This window comes from Lynx canadensis, chromosome E2 (assembly GCF_007474595.2).
Source record: "Lynx canadensis isolate LIC74 chromosome E2, mLynCan4.pri.v2, whole genome shotgun sequence".
Lineage (NCBI taxonomy): Eukaryota > Metazoa > Chordata > Mammalia > Carnivora > Felidae > Lynx > Lynx canadensis.
The window spans coordinates 6684292-6702185 of NC_044317.1; the positions used below are offsets into that span (position 1 = coordinate 6684292).

Here is a 17894-nt window from a genome sequence, read left to right on the forward strand (position 1 = left end):
GTGAATGGATGAGGAAACTGAGGCCCAAGAAGAAAAGCAACCTGGTAAGCACAGCAGCCGACAAGCGGCAGAGCCAGGCCTGGAACCCACATTTCTCAGTGCCCATCTTCTTCCCAGGCCACAGCTCCCCTGCCCACATGGGGCACTCATGGTTGAGGTGCTAGGCTGGGCCTTCTACCCAGAACTGGGGTCCTCACCTCCCTGCGCATCCTGAGGGGTGTGGCTGTCCAGGCAGGGTTCCTGAACTTGGGCCACGTCCTCCATGGAAATTGCTGGAAGCAGATTCAGCCCAGGTGGAGCCTGAATGGAGGGTGTGCAGCCGTCTGGCTGAGGGAGAGCTCAGGGAGCCCCCCACCCTCTGCTCTCCGGGTGGGACTCAGGGGAGGGTCTTGGCGGCAGCGGGGAGGGGATGGAAGCCCAGGCGAAGTGCCCTCAGCCCAGCCAAGCAAGCCCTTCCAGGAGAGACTGAGAGGCCTCCTCGGCCACTGGGTCACTGCTGGGATGCCTGCCATTAGTGCAGCCACAGCCTGCCTCCGCCCCAGGGAAAAGAGGAAGTGGTCAGAAGCAGCAAGAGAGAACCTTAAAAGAGGACGTGTCCCAACTCACACCACACCCTCCCCTCAGGAAAAAGGGGCCGAGCTTGCCCTGGGCTTCTGGGAACCTCCCACCCCGGGAAGTTAAGACCGCAACCTGCTTTAACCCCCCCAGTGATGTCCTGAAAACACTCTAGAATTCAGAGGGCCTCCGGGCCTCCAGCCTTGGGGGCCCCCGAGGTCCAGGGGACAGTGGGAACCCCCAACCTAGCGGCCAGCACTCAGCAGGCTCGTGGTCCTTGAAAATAGAGGAGCAGGGCATCGTGGTGAAGAACGTGCCTCTAGAGTTGGGAGTTCAAATCCCTACTCTGCTGCTTTTTAGCTCTGTGGTCAGGGACAGGTTGCTAGCCCTCTCTGGGCCCTTGTTTCCTCATCTGCAGCATGGGGATAACACAGTCCTTACCTCTAAAGGTTGTGATATGAACTCAAGAGGCGTGAGCTGCAGAATGCCAAAATGCAGTGCCCCGGGTGCAGGAAAGATTGAGAAGCTGCAGCTTCTGTGAGGTCAAGGCAATCTCTGAGGCCCCGGGGCCCTCGGGGGACCTCCTTCTCTAGGAGCCCAGACCTGCGGCCGGTAGCAGGTGGAGGCTGGGCACCAGGGTAGGTGCAGAGAAAACCCTTAGCCACGCAGCTCCACACACGGAGAGAGAATCAGAAAGAACTCAAGGACAAGAACGGTTGAGTCCCATCTGTCCAGACGTCTGCCCTCCATGGCGTCGTCTAATCCTTCAACACGCAACACAGCACAGCACGAGGGGTCTGGGGCACTGCCTGGGGAGCCGAGCCCTGACTCTGCTGCCTTGGCCCCCGTGGCGGCCTCGGTCTGCCAACATCATCTTGAGTCTAGCTCTGAAGAAACATCCGCCACCCACCAGTGATGACTAGCCCACCAGCGCAAGGGCTGTTACAGATTTTCTGTTCTGTCATCAAGAAGCAGTCAACAGGGCTGGGACCCGAGTGGGACGTCTGGAGTGAGGGCCTCCTTAAACCTTGTGCCTCCGGAACCTTTCCTTTTAGGGTGTCCCCTGGGCACCTCACCCTCTCCAGACCTTGGCGGTCCATCTCTGCTCCCCACTCCCCCCCCTTTTCAAACATTATAAGTACCTCCACCTTCACACCGTCCACGTCCACCGAGAGCCAAAGAGTACGCTTTGCAAGATCCTAGAATCGAAAGAAAGGAAGACATTGCAACCGTGCTTTGGGCAGGAAACGCCTTCACTTCTCAGAGCCCTTTATCCCACAGGACACCTCATTACACGAAGACTGAGAATGAACGTCCTCTGCCTCAAGTTCAGCAACCTCATTTCCAAAATACCCACCTACAGGAAGCACTGGCAATGTAAATAGAAACTCTTAGGAGACGTGGTGCCCGAAGCTTTTACACCCAGTTGGCGTGACAGAAGACCAAGGGACAGTAATATTTTAGCAATTCCCACAAGAGGAAACACAAGTGGCCAACTTAAAAAAAAAAAAGTCAACCTCATTATCCCTCAAAAAATGAAAATTACATGCTCTTTTTACATTCAAATCAAATAATTCGCACTTTTTATAAATGCTTTTCTACATTTGTTCAAACATGTAGATCTCTATGTGTATATATGCTTATAACTTGGTTTTTTTTTCCTCGAAATGGGACCTTTCTTTAACAATATACCGTGGACATCTTTTCAGGTCAGTAAATCCAGCAACCCGCACTGTCTTTGTTTTTATTCAATGTGGATGGAGCCCACTTGAATTAAGCAATGGCTCTGCTGGTGGGTTGTTCACAGTTCTGTGTCTTTGTTTTTCTTGTAAGCAATGCATTCTTCCATACGTATCTTTGAACACTTGGGTGGGTATATTCACAGAAAAAAATTAGTTTGCATTGTAAACACTGGATCACATATCAAAGCATATATACATGTTTTAAGTTTCGACAGAAATGCCAAATTGCCATTAAGTACTTTACTGTTTGACTTGGTAACAATATCCATCTACTATTTTCATTATTTTTTTTATTAAAAAGACCACTTTGTTTAAGATCACAGAGATGCGGGGGGAGGGGGGGCGGGGGAGGGGGGCCCTGGGTGGCTCAGTTCAATTAAGCATCTGACTCCATTTTGGCTCAGGTCACGACCTCACAGTTCATGGGATCGAAGACTACACTGCATCGGGCTCTAAGCTGACAGTGCAGAGCCTGCTTGGCATTCTCTCTCCCCCTCTCTCTGCCCCTCCCCTGCTTGGGCAGGCTCGCTCTCACTCTCTCTTAAAGTAAATAAACTTAAAAAAAAAAAAAAAAGATACACAGATGGTAAAGAGCAGCCCAGATGGGCTCAGGGAAGAGGCTCTTTGGCTGAGTTAGCTCTTGGTCCCCAAAATAAAGTCTCAAACCAGTTGCCCATGAACATGTAAATCAAGCCTATGCTTTGGGTGCCCAGGGTTGACTTCTGCTTCCTGCCTGGACAGCCCCGTGTAAAAGCAACAGTGGGAAGGCAACTGGGCTGAGCTTCAGTGAGCACCCAGAGCCTGGAAGTCAACCCCACCCTTGCCCTCCTACCCTGGGCTCTCTCTTGCTACATCCAACCCTTAGAGCTTGGAGCGGTCACCTGCAGGAGGGAAGGAGCCAGTCTGGGTCACTGGGAAGGACTCAGTTTCCATCTCAGCTCTAATAGTGTCTCACTGCATGACTTCAGACAAGTTGCTAAGACTCTCTGGTCCTCAGTTTTCCTAATCTATAAAATGGGTCAAATAAAACCTGTCTGACTCACTGGGTTGTGATGAGAATCAGATGTGGGAAAGGATGTGAAAGTAACTGGTTTTCCTTCCTTCTGTTTTGGGTTTCCCAACAGGTCTACAGCTGTGGAGCAGGGGAGCCTAGTCTGGGGTTTCCTGACCACAAGTGCTTTCCCAGTAACAGCCTTCTTCGAAGTTATTATTACTTTTTTATCTGAATGGACATGATACAAAATTCAAAAGGTCTAAAAGGGCACTTGCGAGAGGCAAGTCTTCCCACTTCTGACCCCACTCCCCCCACCCCCACCCCCACCCCAGATACCCTTCCAAGAGGCAACCTTTGTCATCTCCTTTTTGTGTCCTCAATCCCTGGGTGTTTTGTGCATTTCCACCTCTGCACCTTGCTTAAAAAAAAAAAAAAAATCTTACCCATTTCTTGAAGCTTCCCCCCATCAGTGCATATGGAGCTTTCTCGTTGTTTTTGCTGCCTACTGTTTACTTTGAAAGTTTCAACACTATAAAAAAAGTTGCAAGAAGAGGAACATGAAAAACCATATATTTAAAGTTGGATTCAACAACTGTTAATACACACCACATTTGCTTTACCTGTTTCTCTTTTTTCTAAACTATCCAAGAGCCAAGGGTTAATATTTCAATGCTACATACTTCAGCAGATAGCTACTAAGGACATTATCCTACACAACCACAATACAACGATCACGTTCAGGAAAGTCAACATTGATACGTTGCTATTATCAAACATATGGTCCACAATCAAATTTCCCAAGGTGTCTGATTAAAATGTCCTTTTTAAGAATCCAGGTTCCAATGAAGGATTGCCCAGTGCACTTAATTGCCAGGTCTGTTTAACCTCTTTCAATCTCCCAGTCTATTTGGTCTTTCACGACATCAACATTTTTGAGGGTCTAGGCCAGTTTTGCAAAATATCCCACAATTTGGATTTCTCTGAGACTTTCTTCACAATATACTTAGGATAAACATTTTTGTGCAGGAATGTTACATAGGTGATATCACACCTCATTAATGTTAACGGCAACATAGCATCCCCGTGCACGGATGTACCATCATTTTTGTAACTTGACAACTGCCCATAGAGGCCTGGACGATTTCCAGGCATGTTTCATAAACAACGCTACAATGAATATTCTTAAACTTCTGTCATTTCGAAACAGTCTAGTGTGTCTATAGGATAAATTCCTACAACTGGAAACTTTGCACCCGCATAAATTGCCCTTTATAAAGGATGAGCCCATTAATATTTCCACTGATAACATGCGAGGACACTCTGCCCCAGAAGTTTGTCTCATTTTTTTAAAGTTTCTTTATTTTGAGTGAGCGAGAAAGTACGAGTAGGGGAGGGGCAGAAAGAGAGAGAGAGAGAGAGAGAGAGAGAGAGAGAGAGAGAGAGAGAGAGAAGGGGGTGGGGAGGGAGGGAGGGAGAGAAAATCCCAAGCAGGCTCCCCACTGTCAGCACGGAGCCCAATGCGGGGCTGGAACTCACCAACCATGAGACCACGACCTGAGCCAAGTCAGACGCTTAACCATCTAGGCCACCCAGGCACCCGTCTCATTTTTTAACTTACATCTTACTGTGTGTTGGCTAGTAAGGTCACACGTCCTTGCTGAGTCTCTGGGTGACAAGATTTCCTTATATTTCCCCCCCTATGAGTTTTGGCTGCAATTTGCAGCAACTCCTACTTTGCAAAGAAAACGTCCCAAGTGCTCCGCTGAAGCACAATTTTTGCTCCTGGTTGCGAAACACATCCATTTGCTCTTCACGCTCAGCTTCAAAGGGAAGAGGGGTTTGTCAAGCAAGGAAGGTGTGTTAAGCACCTTGCTAGTTACTTGATTGAGTTATCAAGGCTGCCAAGTGAGAATGATTAATCTGCCCGTTTTACAGATACGGAAACAAAGGTTCCGGGAGGTTACGCAGCTGATTTACTCGTTCGAGGGCGGAATAACTCAGGCCTGCTTGCCACCACTGAAGCGTGGATAGGTCCTATTCTCCGCTTCCGTGGGTGTTGGTGGTTGGGAGAGACAAAACCAAATTCTACGTATTCACTCTAAGTCCCCAAACTGTTAACCCCCGCCACGGCGTGGGGTTTAGGTGAACCACTCCAGCTCACGCCGCCGGCTCTCAGACCACTAGAGGACTACCTTCCCCCAAACGCACGGCTCTCACGGACTCTTCCGGCCTCTGTGGACTACACTTCCCAGAATGCAGCACGCACGCACCCGCGCTTCCGCTTCCGGCCCGGGCGTTTCTTGGGAGTTGGGGCTTTTCTGCGGGGAGCCAGACCGCGAGCAGCTCGGGGCCGTCACCCCCTCCACGTGGCCTCATGGCATCTGGGGGAGTAAGGGCCACACTTATCCGCCAGGAGACACTGGGCAGGCCTGAAAGCGCTTTCTACCTTCTTTTGGCCAGCAGGCTGGCTCCGTTGGTGGCCGCACGGTCCTGGGGAGTCATCGGTGGAGACTTTCTCTGACTCACTTAGGGTTAGTAGGGGTTCATTTAGGGTCCTGGCATTCTCTTTACTGTTGAGTTTTCGAGCGCCCATGAGGTCCTGTCCTTTATCTTGTGACATCATGTTGCGCCAGAATCGCCCCCATGTTTTTCTTCCTTGAGACGCCTCCCTTCCAAGCAGTAAAGAAAGGAAAAAACAAAAAACAAAGGAGTTAGCACCTTTTAACATACTATCTTGCTCCTGCCCACTCTTGCCCCCAACAGCGAGTTAGGCTCACGGCAGCCAGGGCAATCTTTGAAAGTTAAATCACTCAGTCGCTGTATTGCATTCCATGGCTCCCCATTGCTCCCAGGATCCCATCCAGACTCCATGCCATGTAAGAGCTGACCTGTCCAGTTTCATCTTATTCTACTTGCCACCCCATTAATCCCCTCCAGCTCCACTGGTCCTGACTCCTGCAATGTGCCTCGCTCCCTCCAGCCTCCTAGCCTCTGGCCACGCCATGCAGGTGCCTCTGCCTGGACTGGGCTACCTTCTCCTCTTTCCTCAGCTTGCAGCAGTTCGTTCTGTGTCATTCAGAGTCCTACCAAGGGATAGAAAGCACTCTGGTTCTTTCAACAGAGACAATGTAAAGAACGGTCAACTAAAAAGGTATTGTGGGTTAATAATGACACAGAGCAGCTACCATGCCCAGGGCTAGAGGAACAAAGGGAGCAGCCTGGTTATGAAAATTTAGAAGGTTGGGGGAGGCCAGTGCTAGGCTCCAGGCCTCTGAGGAGCTGGCCAGCCTAACCATCACCTCCTGGGAGCGGGTGTCCTGATTCTGGTAACGCCCCTGCAGACCACGCCACCCTTCCCTTCAGGACACTGTCCACAGGCAGTAATGCGGGGTTTATGTGTGCTGGTGTCTATCTGCCCTCGGTCTCTTCCCCGGACCCCCAACAGCAGCGATTAGGCCACGTTGTACATCACTGTGCTAAGTGCCCCTCGGACACCTTGTTGACAGAATCATTTCTCAGGGACGGTGCCTTGGCAGTTTCTGCTCTGGCTGGGGTGAGACTCCATCACTCATCTAAATTCTACTTGACCCTGAACCTGCTCTTTGCCCAGGACTTTGCTGGGACTAGAGTGACCAAGAGGGGCCCAGATAGACTCCCGGGCACAGGAATGAAGGTGGCGCTCCCTCTTGAGGCTGTGCAGGTGCGGGGTGAACCCCGAGAAGAAGCTCCCTCCAAGCTCCTCACTGTTTCACGTCAAACACTGGGCCCTGCCTTGAACATTGCCAGTCACTTAGTAGGGCTTGAGGGAATGAACGGGACCTAGCCTCCTATTTTCCAGGGCACCAGGCCACTTGGAGTAATTGATTCTCTAGGTCATCTTCTGGCTGAGAAGGGCGGTGCTGACTTAAACTGCTCCCCCTCCCCATGGTAAATTTTATGTTTTTACAATCAAAATGTTCAATGGAACAGAAAATCCCCCCTGCAGGTAATAAGCCATGTGGTGCATTGGGAAGCGTGCCTGCTTTGGAGTCAGACTACCTGGGTTCACACTGAAGTGATTCCACTTCTAGGCTGTGTGGCCTTGGGGAATTCTTATTACAAAGCCCCAGCGCTATACGTGGCACATCAAGGTACTTTATACGAGTTTGATTCCTGTTGCTCTGAGCTCCAGCCACAGCTCAAACGGAGAATCTCCCTCTGACTCCCTGAGAGTGGGTGATTGGTCTTGTGTGGGGCTGGATCAAAACCAAGGCTGAGAGGCTTGTCCATGGGAGAAGGGGGCTGCCTTGGGGGAACCTCTCTTGCTCTATGAAGCAAAAAGGGTATATGGGTCAGAACTCCCCTTCAAACTTGCCTAAGTGAAATGGGGAATTTATTGTCTCACATATTGGGAGCTAGCTTCAGGTCAGGCTGGATCCAGGAACTCAATAGCCCTTCTTCAGGGTTGTCTCACTCATCAACCCAGTGACTGGGCGACAGGGTGCAGTGGCTGCTCCTTGCTTGACTCCAGTGTCTGGCAGGGCAGGGCAGGGTTGGTGACTATGATTGACAGCCCACTGAACCAGCTTCCGAAGGAGAAGGTTTGATGTCACCAGAAGTCTAGAGGGAAGTAAGATAAATGGTAAACCTTACTACCTGCCACTTACTGTTCTAAGCATTCCTCCTTGTTAATTCATCAAATCCTAATAACCCTACAAAGTAGGTATCATTTTTATCATTCCCAGTTTACAGATGAAAAAACTGAGGCACAGATTGCCTCAGGTCAGAGCTAGTGAGGGGCAGTGCCACTATTCAGCCCCAGACAGTCTGGCTCCAAGCCCAAGCATTGTTCCATTTCTCCATGTCGCCTCTCCCTATCAGTCAGTATCAAGAGATGGACATGACAGGGACAGCCCGAGAAGGGGTCCCAGCACTCCCTTGGAGTAGTATGGAGAACAGCTGGGGACCACAGCCTCGGGTGGTCCGGCCTCAGGGTGAAGTCTGGCTTCAGTACCTCTGCATCTGGAAAATTCTGGGAACTCTCAGAGGACTCACCACAAGTTGAGAACATACCCAGGCTCCACCCCAGGGGCACAAGTCCTGGCTTGAGGAGCCTGATCCCACCTTGGGGCCACAAGCTGGCTTTGTGGCTTGGGGACAGTCACTGCCCCTCTCTGGGCCTGTTTCTTCCTCTTGCAAATGAGCAAGTTGGGCCTGACTCCCCACCACTGGGGGTTCTCTCTGGGGAGAAGCTGGGGGTGAACCTCTCTGACTTGTGGTCGGCCACAAACTGCCCTGTCCCCAGGTGCTGGGGAAACAAGGTGTCCCCTGTCCCTGCACATCAGTGGCTCTGAGCCCCCAGAGGGACTTGGCCTGACTGTGAGCCCAGCTTCCTCTCCCACGGCCACCCTTCTCCCCAAGCCTCACCTCACTCATCATTGCCGGGCCTGCCCGCAGACAGCACCCCTCCCCGGCCAGGCTGGGCCAGTGCGTTCCTGCTGCCTCTTCTCCATCTGGTATCTTAGCCTCCTACCCAAGTATCAGGCACTCACAGCGCAGCGGCTCTCAACTGAGGTGGTTTTGCAGGGTTTCTGGATTTAGCAAGTAAAAATGCAATCTTTAGGGCAGAATTCTACCAAAAAGCTGTGAGTCGCTTCTCTGAAATTCAAATCTAACTGGGAAACCTGCATTTTGTCTGGCAACCCTCCCCCCAGGGGACGTTTCTTCATGTCTGGAAACAGTGTTGATCGGCTAAACTGGAGGGTTTCATTGGCATCTAGTGGGTTGAGGCCAGGGATGCTGTTTAATACCCTACGATACACAGGATGGCCCCACCATGAGGAATAATCCTACCCAATTGTCAATGGAGCCAAAGCTAAGAAATTCTAGGTTCTCCCCAAAGCTAACACACATACTCAACTGTGATCTCAGGGACTTGACGGGGCGGGGGGGGGGGGGGGGAGGAGAGCAGTGGTCACGTCCCTGAAACAAGTAAATGGCTTGTTCAAGGTCATATAACTGGCAAGGACCGAAGCGGAGTCCCCCGCCTGTCTGTGCCTTCTCCTAATAGGCTCATCTGAAACCAGGAAGTACAGTGGGGGAGGATAGGCAGGGAGAGCCCCACAGGTTCCCCAGACCCCCCAAGGAATGGCTCTGGGGACTGGCTCTTTTGGGCTCCTTAAGGGGCCGGCAAGCCAGTGCTGCAGACGATCCCAGGTGCTGCCACCAGGGGGCAGCAGAGACCTGGAAATGAGTCTTCACACCCTGGCCTTCTGGAAGTAACTGCAGATTCTTGCAGACTCCGGGGTCCCCCTCCAGAGAATCCAATTCAGCTGGTCTGCAGGTCTGTGATGCTCACCAGGCATTGGCTTGTTTTTTAAAAAGCTACCAGGTGATTTGGATGCTCAGCCAGGCTTAAGAACCACTGGTCTAAGACCTCAATTTTCATCCCTGATGGGTCATGAGTATCACTCCGGAGCCTTAAAAATACCAGCGTGAGGGGCGCCTGGGTGGCGCAGTCGGTTAAGCGTCCGACTTCAGCCAGGTCACGATCTCGCGGTCCGTGAGTTCGAGCCCCGCATCAGGCTCTGGGCTGATGGCTCAGAGCCTGGAGCCTGTTTCCCATTCTGTGTCTCCCTCTCTCTCTGGCCCTCCCCCGTTCATGCTCTGTCTCTCTCTGTCCCAAAAATAAATAAACGTTGAAAAAAAAATTAAAAAAAAAAAAATACCAGCGTGAAAACCAGCCCAATGTCCACCGCCGAACGACGGATAAACACAGTGTGGTCCGTACAATGAAACGGTATTCGGCCATGAGGGTAATGCCACCCTGAGACGCGTACCGCGTGCATGAGCTCTGGAAGTCACTGTGCTGGGTCAAGCCAGACACAAGGGAGCCCTCTGAGGTCTCGAGTAGTTGAATTCATAAAGACAGAAAGCGGGGGCCGCTATGGGCTGGAGGCGGGAGGGTGGGGAGTCAGCGTTTAAGGGGTACAGTTTCAGTTCGGGAAGGTGAACATTTCTGGAGGTGACGGTTGCACCACAACGTGAATGTACTTCTTGCCACCGAAGTGCACACTCAGAAACGGCTAAAATGGTCCGTTTTACGTCATGCACATTTTACCACAATAAAAAAATAATGCAGCGGAAACATAAACGTCACGCTTAAAGTTTAAGAGCATTCCACACAACAGGGGCGCCTGGGTGGTTCAGCCAGTTAAGCATCCAACTTCCGCTCGGTCACGACCTCGCGGCTCATGAGTTTGAATCCCGCGTCGGGCTCTGTGCTGGCAGCACAGATCCTCTGTCCCCTTCTCTCCCTGCCCCTTCCCTGCGTGCACATTCTCTCTCTGAAATAAACAAACATTTAAATAAAAATTATTCCACACAACAAAACCACACATGTCCAAGTCCCGGCTCAGACCAGCTCAGTAAGAGGGGCCGGGGTTTGGACAGCTACAAGTGTCCCAGGGGGATTTCACCAACAGCTGTGGTCGGAGAGTATTCTAAGATTCCAGCATCAGGGAAGAAGAGCGGGTGCACCATCCATTTTCCTGTTGTCATGGTTTTAAACTCCGCCCACAAATTCTTTGATGCTCTTCCTTCAAGACGTGGACCCTAATCTCCCTCCCCTGAGCGTGGGCTGGTCTTAGTGCCTTGCTGCTAACAAACGAGCCCAAAGCAGAAGTGACGGTGGGGGATATCAGAGACCCGGTGGTCACAGTCACCCTAGTTTCTACTTTGGTCTTTCTCTCCGATGACTCACCCTAGGGGGAGCTGCATAAAACAACACTCAAGGAGCCTTCTGGACAACCGTGTGAGGAGACACTGAGGCCTCCCGCCAGAAGCGGTGTGGGGCACTGTCACACAAGGGGGGTCCTCCAGCCCAGCAGAGCTTTCAAACAAGGCCACGGCCTCGGCTGACATCTCGATGGCCGCCATATGGGACCGAGCCGTGAGCCGGAACGACCCAGCTGAGTCACTCCGGAGTTCCTGAGCCGCAGAAACAAACACGCCCGTTTCCAGTCGCTGCATTTGGGATGATTTGTTACGCAGCGGTAGGTAATTAATGCATCCATTCAGGAGTCACAGAATCATCTGCTCGGCCCTTTCCACAGCCACCTCCCCACCCACCCATCACAGGACACAGGGCCCAGCACAAAGGAGACCCCTGTCAGATGAATGATCAAACATTTTCTCAGCATCAAGCCCATGGCACTTGCTGAGACAGGCCAGGGGACTTGGCGAGTTGGCCAGGAGGGTGGCCACCTCCCTCAAAGTAGCTTCCCCACCTGAGTCCATCCAGCCTCATTTTTTTCCTCCTCATTTCCTCCCACAAACCCTTCAGGCCTGCCTGATAGAAAAACCTGGTTCCGTCTCTCCAGGTCTCTCCAGCTCCACCGACCCTCGCCCCCATCCCCCACCCCCGAGGGCAAATGCTAAAGCTGCTGGCTGTGACTCAGAGGGCCGTCAGCTTGGGGCTCGGAAGTCTGGGGACAGCAGCGCCTCCTGCCCCTGGGGCTGGTTGTGACAGGAAGATTTGGGCTTTTCTGGAGGCCAAGTGGGGCAGCCACAGAAAGGCCGGTTTCCTTCTGTGTGGCAGAGGCCTCGCTGTCTCCTCCCTGAGACCATCATCAGACAGCCTTGGGCCCTCCCCACCCCACACATACCTTTTTCCAGATGAATCTCTTCTTATCCCTCAGGGTTTACCTGACATGCTAGCGCCTCTGTTTTCTCATCTACAAAATGGGGATAATGACTGTATTTTGAGACTGGATGTCATGGTGCACAGGAGGACCCTCAGCAAAGCGCCAGGGGCAGCAGGTACTGACGCATGTCTGCTGAGCTGCCATGACAAGAGGGAAGAGTGCCAGGAAAACCCACATCCTCCAAGCAGCCGGCAGGGCCCGCAGGTGACTCTCCGCCCTCTCCTCTCCTCCCTGCTTTGCTCACTCTGCTCTGACTGCACCATCGTCCCCCGTTCCTCTCACACTCCATGCCTGCTCCCACCTCAGGGCCTTTGCACTGGCTTTTCTTGCTGCCTGGAATGCTCTTCCCCCCAGATATCCCTTGGCTCCTCCCTCCCCTCCTTCAGGGCTGTGCCCAGATGTCCCCTTCCTTCTCAGTGAGGCCTTCCCTAGCCACCTTCCCTCCACTCTCTCCATCCTCCTTTTTGGATTCAACTTTTTCCCCATCACATCTCTCCTTTTAAGACACTACATCTTGGGGCGCCTGGGTGGCTCAGTCGGTTGTGCGCCAGACTTCAGCTCAGGTCATGATCTCAAGAACACTCCATGAGTTGGAGCCCCGCGTCGGGCTCTGTGCTGACAGCTCGGAGCCTGGAGCCTGCTTCGGATTCTGTGTCTCCCTCTCTCTCTGCCCCTCCCCTGCTCATGATCTGTGTCTTTCTGTCTCAAAAATAAATAAAAACATTAAAAAAAAAAAAAAAGACACTACATCTTTTTCTTATTTTGTTGCTTGACTCCTCTCAGACATAGGCTCCACAGAAGAGGCTTTGGTCTTTATTCACTGCTAGACCCCCACACTTAGCTGAGTGACCAGCATGCAGTAGGTCTTTAAGGTGGATGGATGGATGAATGATTAAGAGGGTATTAAGTGGGACTTCTCCAGCAGCCTTGAAATCATCCTCCAGGTCTAAGTCCCCTAGATTCTAGAGAAAGTCAGAAAACTGGAGACCAGACCTCAGGGCTTATTTACCAAGCGGCTGCGAAGGTCCTGCTTTGCCTTATATCATCCCAGCACCAACAGAAGACTGGGGTGGGAAGAAAAGAAGAGAGACGCTCCCCTCCCCGGGTCTCAAGTTCACCCCTGCCCTGCACGGAGTCAGGGAAAAGAGAAGTGGTAAGAAGGGCCAGGGTGGGGAGGGGTGACCAGGGCGTGTCAGGAAGGTGTGAGGTTCTGGAAGTCACATGGACACCAGGGAGGAAGGAACGCCAAGAGCGATTTCCAGCATCCCAACCAAAAAGGTTGGCTCCAGGGTGAGGAGCCCCCAGCAGGAAGCAGCTGGGGGGCGGGGTGTGTGTGTGTGTGTGTGTGACCAGCAGCTGGGAGAGGGAGCTGTGGGGGTGGGGGGGAACCCGTCCTGGGGACCCTCACCCCACTCCACACAGTCCTCCCAAGTGCACACACCTAGGCCACAACAGGGAAACAGCAGCGGGCAAACAAGGACAAGGGCAAGACCCGCGAAGCGCAGGACGGGCGTCCCTTCCTTTCACTCCCGCGGAGGAGGAAGGAGCTCGGAAAAGAGAAGAGGCACGAAGAGCAGGTGGAGGCGAGGCTGAAGTCAGCCAGCCTGGCCAGTCTGTTCCTGAAGGCGTCTTTAAGAACCTGGAGAGATTCGACTGAACGAGGTCTAGAGACAAAGAAAACACCGTTTCCTACGTGAGCTCCAGGGAGGGCGGCGCCAGCAGGCGGGCGGCGGTGTTAGGACGCCCCTTCTCCCTCGCTGGGTCCGCGCCGAGGACGGCAAGCGCTGGGGACCGAGGGGGGGCGCCCTACATGCTCCTCGAAGGAAGGAAGGGGCAGGGCGCCCAACACAGTGGGGCTGGGAGTGGGAGGCGCGGGCGGAGGGACGTGCCCCCCTTGGGTGTGTTACCGTGGGGAGGGCCATGCAGGACCCTGGGCTGATTTCTGGCCGAGGCAGCTCCCGGACTGTCGCTCCCAGTCCGGGCGACGGGGGTGGGGGCAGGCTGGAGGGCAGCGGGGAGCCCCTCGGGGGGTCTCGGTCCCCCGCCCTCTCGCTGGGCGGTGCTCTGGGGCGCAGCGGCGGGACCCAGGCCCGCACTTTCTGCTCCCCTCAACCCTGCAGAGCCTTCCCAGCCCCGGGGTCTGCGGCAGCTGCGACGCGCGCCGAGGGAAGCGGGGGTCTCCATGGCAACGTTGACGTCAGGGACCCGGGGCCCGGCACGCCGCCTCCCGCCCCCGCCCGCCGGCCTGGCGCAGCCCCAGCCCCGTTCTGCGGCAGCTGGGACGCCAGAGGCGTTGGAGCCGCCCCCCCGCCTCCAGACCTGTCCCGTCCTGGCCACCGGAGGCGGACAGGTGTGAGCCAGGCCCGCCAGGTCTCACCTGCCTGCCAGCTTCCCCGCGACCCTTTGTCCTCCCATGGCCTTCTGCCGGCCAAACCGACCTTCCTTCCTGCTTCGTCAACAGGCAGCCCCTTCCTAGGGAGAATGGCATGTGAATCGGATGCGGGAGGTGACGAGCCCCGACCCCCTCCTCCACCCTCCCAGACTTCCGTCTGCCTCCCTCCGCTCCGCTCCACAACACAGGGGGGCGGTTTGTAGTTGAACAACTCCCAAACCGTCATATATCCCTCCCCCGCCACTCTGCCTCCGCCCCTTGCCTCTCTCTCCTGCTGCTCCTGCCCCCCACTTCGTCTTCCTCCCTTCTGCTGGTCCGTTCCTCCCCGGTGCCAGCCTCTGCCTCAGGGCCTCCGCACCGGCTCTTCCCACCGCTTGGAAGGCGCTTCCCTGCTCCACCTGCCCCAGGAGTTGGTCATTTCCGGCTCTTGCAGGTGGAGACACGTGAGCTCGGTGCCGCCCCCTCTTGGAGGCGCTCATTCCAGCCGCCTGCACCTCGTAGCTCTCTCTGCCGCCGCGATGAAAAATGGTTTGTGGGGTTATCTGGCTAATGGCTGCCTCCTCCCTCAGACTGAATGTGGTGGAGGATGGCGTTTGCTTTATTTACTCCTGAGTCGCCAGCGTGCCTGGCGCACAGTTGGTGCTCAGTACATTTAAAAAAAAGAAGAAGAAAAAAAAAAGCCTTGTTGAGATACAATTCGCCAGCCCCACAATCCACCCAAGTGCACAGTTCCACGGTTTTTAGCATAGAGTTGTGCAGTCAGTTTAGAACATTGTCATCACCGCCAAAATGAACCCCTGCCCATGCCTGTCCCCCATCCCCTCAGCCCTAAGCAACTGGTAATGAACTTTCTCCATAGATTTCCCTATTCTGGGCTTTCCTATGATCATGGCATAGGATCCCACTTTTGTGACTGGCTTCTTCCACTTGGCACAGTGTTTTCAAGGTTCAGAGCGATACGCTTTTGCTCAGTAAATGGACGAAAGGCTACGGAACCAACTCCCTCTCCTGGCCGGCTGACAGCCAGCAGGAGGAAGGACACTGGATCCCTTGTGGGACCCGCCTCAACATGAGGGGCAGAGCTCTGACAGAGACTGCGCGTGGCTTGGCCGCCTGGGTACACCCTTGACTGTCTTCAGCTCAAGGCCAACACCGACTCTGCTTGCCCAAACCCTGGTGTCGACATAGGTCAGATGTCAGATGTCTCATTTCATCAGGAGCCACTTTGCTTACTTTCCTTTGGGTTTACCTTACTTCCATCCATCCATCTTCCCAAAACACATGGTTATGATCTCCTAAGCTTTCTCTTGTAAATGATATACTACCCTTCCTTTTTAAAAAAAATTCTTTTAAAATTCATTCATTCTGAGAGAGAGAGAGAGAGAGAGAGAGAGAGAGAGAGAGAGAGAAAGAACCCCAAGCAGGCTCTGCACTGTCAGCACAGAGCCCCATGCGGGGCCCAAACCCATGAATCATGAGATCACGACCTGAGCCGAAGTTGGATGCTTAACCGACTGAGTCGCCCAGGCGCCCCTAAGTTTGCCTTTTTCTCTAAAAAATGTGGATACTAGAACAATTTACGTTATATAAATGACTTGCATCCTGTTTCTATAAGGCAGGACTTATCCTGAACAGCCACCACCAGGGGAAAGAACCCCCAACCCCGTGTGCATAACGGATGCCTCTGTAACTCCAGGGCCGGGAGGGGCTTATGATGCATTACTGCTCTCCATTAAACCCCCCAGGAGGGAATCACTGACCCACCTCCACTTCAGCACACCCCTGTGGCCACTGCTGGGGGGAGCCCCAAAGAGGAGCTGAGATAGTGGGTGTATCCAGCGCCCCGTTCCCTGAGCCTCCTTCCCACTGGATGCAACGGCCTCTTCTCCTACCTGGCAAATCCGAGAGGAGACAAAGCCTGGTGTTTTCGAGGAACAGCTTGTCGTTCCCACCATTACATTGAGAGGAAACACAAACAGCCAAGAGGTCTGTTGCCAGGACTTTGGTGGAGAACTTCTAGCCAGTGCTCAGCCTTCTCCTGCCGTGGGGATGACCAGATGTGCTCCGGGCAAGGTTTCCTTTCTGGAGGTGTGTCCGGAGGGCAGGTCTCCATGCACCGATGCGTGGACTTCATCTCCCCCGCCGAATCTGAGAGGGGCTAGCCCAGGCTAGCCTTAGCCAGCATTAGAAAGGGCATGGGAGGGAAGGCCAGCCCTGAGGTTTTCAAGGCCCCACCCCAACCTGAATAGAGGACACTGAAAAATAAAGCAAAGTCCGATATCCCACCACATACAGCTGTGCACATTGTGCACTGTACGAGGATGCCACATTTAAGGGAGTGTGTGGATTTTACTATGCAAACTGGTATAGTGACAACTGTCCAGCAGATGGCAGTAGAGCGTTTTTGAGGCGGGGACAAACGTTCACAAGGACGGGCCAGCACTGCGCTGAAGAAGTCATGGTGGCCAGGGCACCACTCACCCTCCCAGACCCAGACACAGCAGAGAGGAGCAGCGGCCATCTCTTCGTTAAGAAAACTCTTTTTCGATGCCGTTTTAACAAATTGAGGTGACAGTCGCGTAACATAAAAGAAACCATTTTAAAGAGGCATTTAGAGCGTTTACAGTATGGTGCAATCAGTACCTCTATCTAGTTCCCAAGCATTTTCCTCAGCCCCAAATAAAACCCCATATCCATGAGGCAGTCACTCCCCAGCCCCTCGTAAACACCAGTCTGCTTTCTTTCTTTCTGCTGTGCAGATTTGCCTATTTTAGATTACTGCCTATAAGTGGAATCCACCAATATGTGGTCTGTTGTGTCTGGCTTAGGTGACTCAGCATGATGTCTTCGAGGTTCATCCACGAGGGACCGTGTGTCCGTGCTTCATCCTTTCTTACGGACGGATAATAGCCCATCGTCTGTAAATACACATCTATTACCTGTTGGTGGATGTTTGGGGTGCGTCGACCTGATGCCACTTTTAAAAAGGGGGTGTGTAACACAGAAAATAAACGACACAAATCTGAAAAATGTGGAGCTCCAGGGGTGTTTAAACACCCGTGTGGCTGCAGATCGAGCTGTACAGCATCTTCATCACCCCAGAAGCTTCCCTCTTAACCTTCCCAGTCGATGACACCTCCCGCCCCCTGCACTGTCAGTAACCACGGTTATCACCTCTGTAGTCACAGATGCCTCGTGCCCGTCCGTGCACTTCACATAAATGGGATCCTCCGGCAAGCCCTCCTGGCTCCTTCCACACAGGTAACGTGTGTCCAATTAATTCACGCCACTGTGGGTATCAGAAGTTGGCCCTTTTGGCCTTTTTCTGCAGAATTCCATCACACGACTAAGTCGCTGTTTTATTGATTCTCCTGTTGAAGGGGAGGGGGGCGGGCGCTCAAGCTCTTCCACTGCGAGACCACCCTGGTTTGTTTATTCTCCTCTTAGTGGACATTTGGGTTGCTTCCGCTTTTTGGCTCTTACGAATAATGCTGCTATAAACACCCTTGTCTGTGTCTTCTGGTGGA

The 17894-nt window shown here is 53.1% G+C and overlaps 1 long non-coding RNA gene across 3 annotated transcripts; it reads right to left on the reverse strand.

Moving 5' to 3' along the window:
• Window positions 1–4844: 4844 nt before the first annotated feature.
• Window positions 4845–14491, reverse strand: LOC115503511. Of its 3 annotated transcripts, none has more exons than XR_004342975.1 (5): window positions 13883–14491; window positions 13417–13639; window positions 11937–12005; window positions 8698–8861; window positions 4845–7890 (listed from the first exon to the last, which is right to left on the reverse strand). It is a non-coding gene; the product is annotated as an uncharacterized LOC115503511 (long non-coding RNA). The 3 variants fall into 3 exon arrangements; XR_003965391.1 differs by having other exon boundaries at window positions 4845–5960; window positions 7676–7890; window positions 13417–14491; XR_004342974.1 differs by having other exon boundaries at window positions 13417–14491.
• Window positions 14492–17894: the final 3403 nt, after the last annotated feature.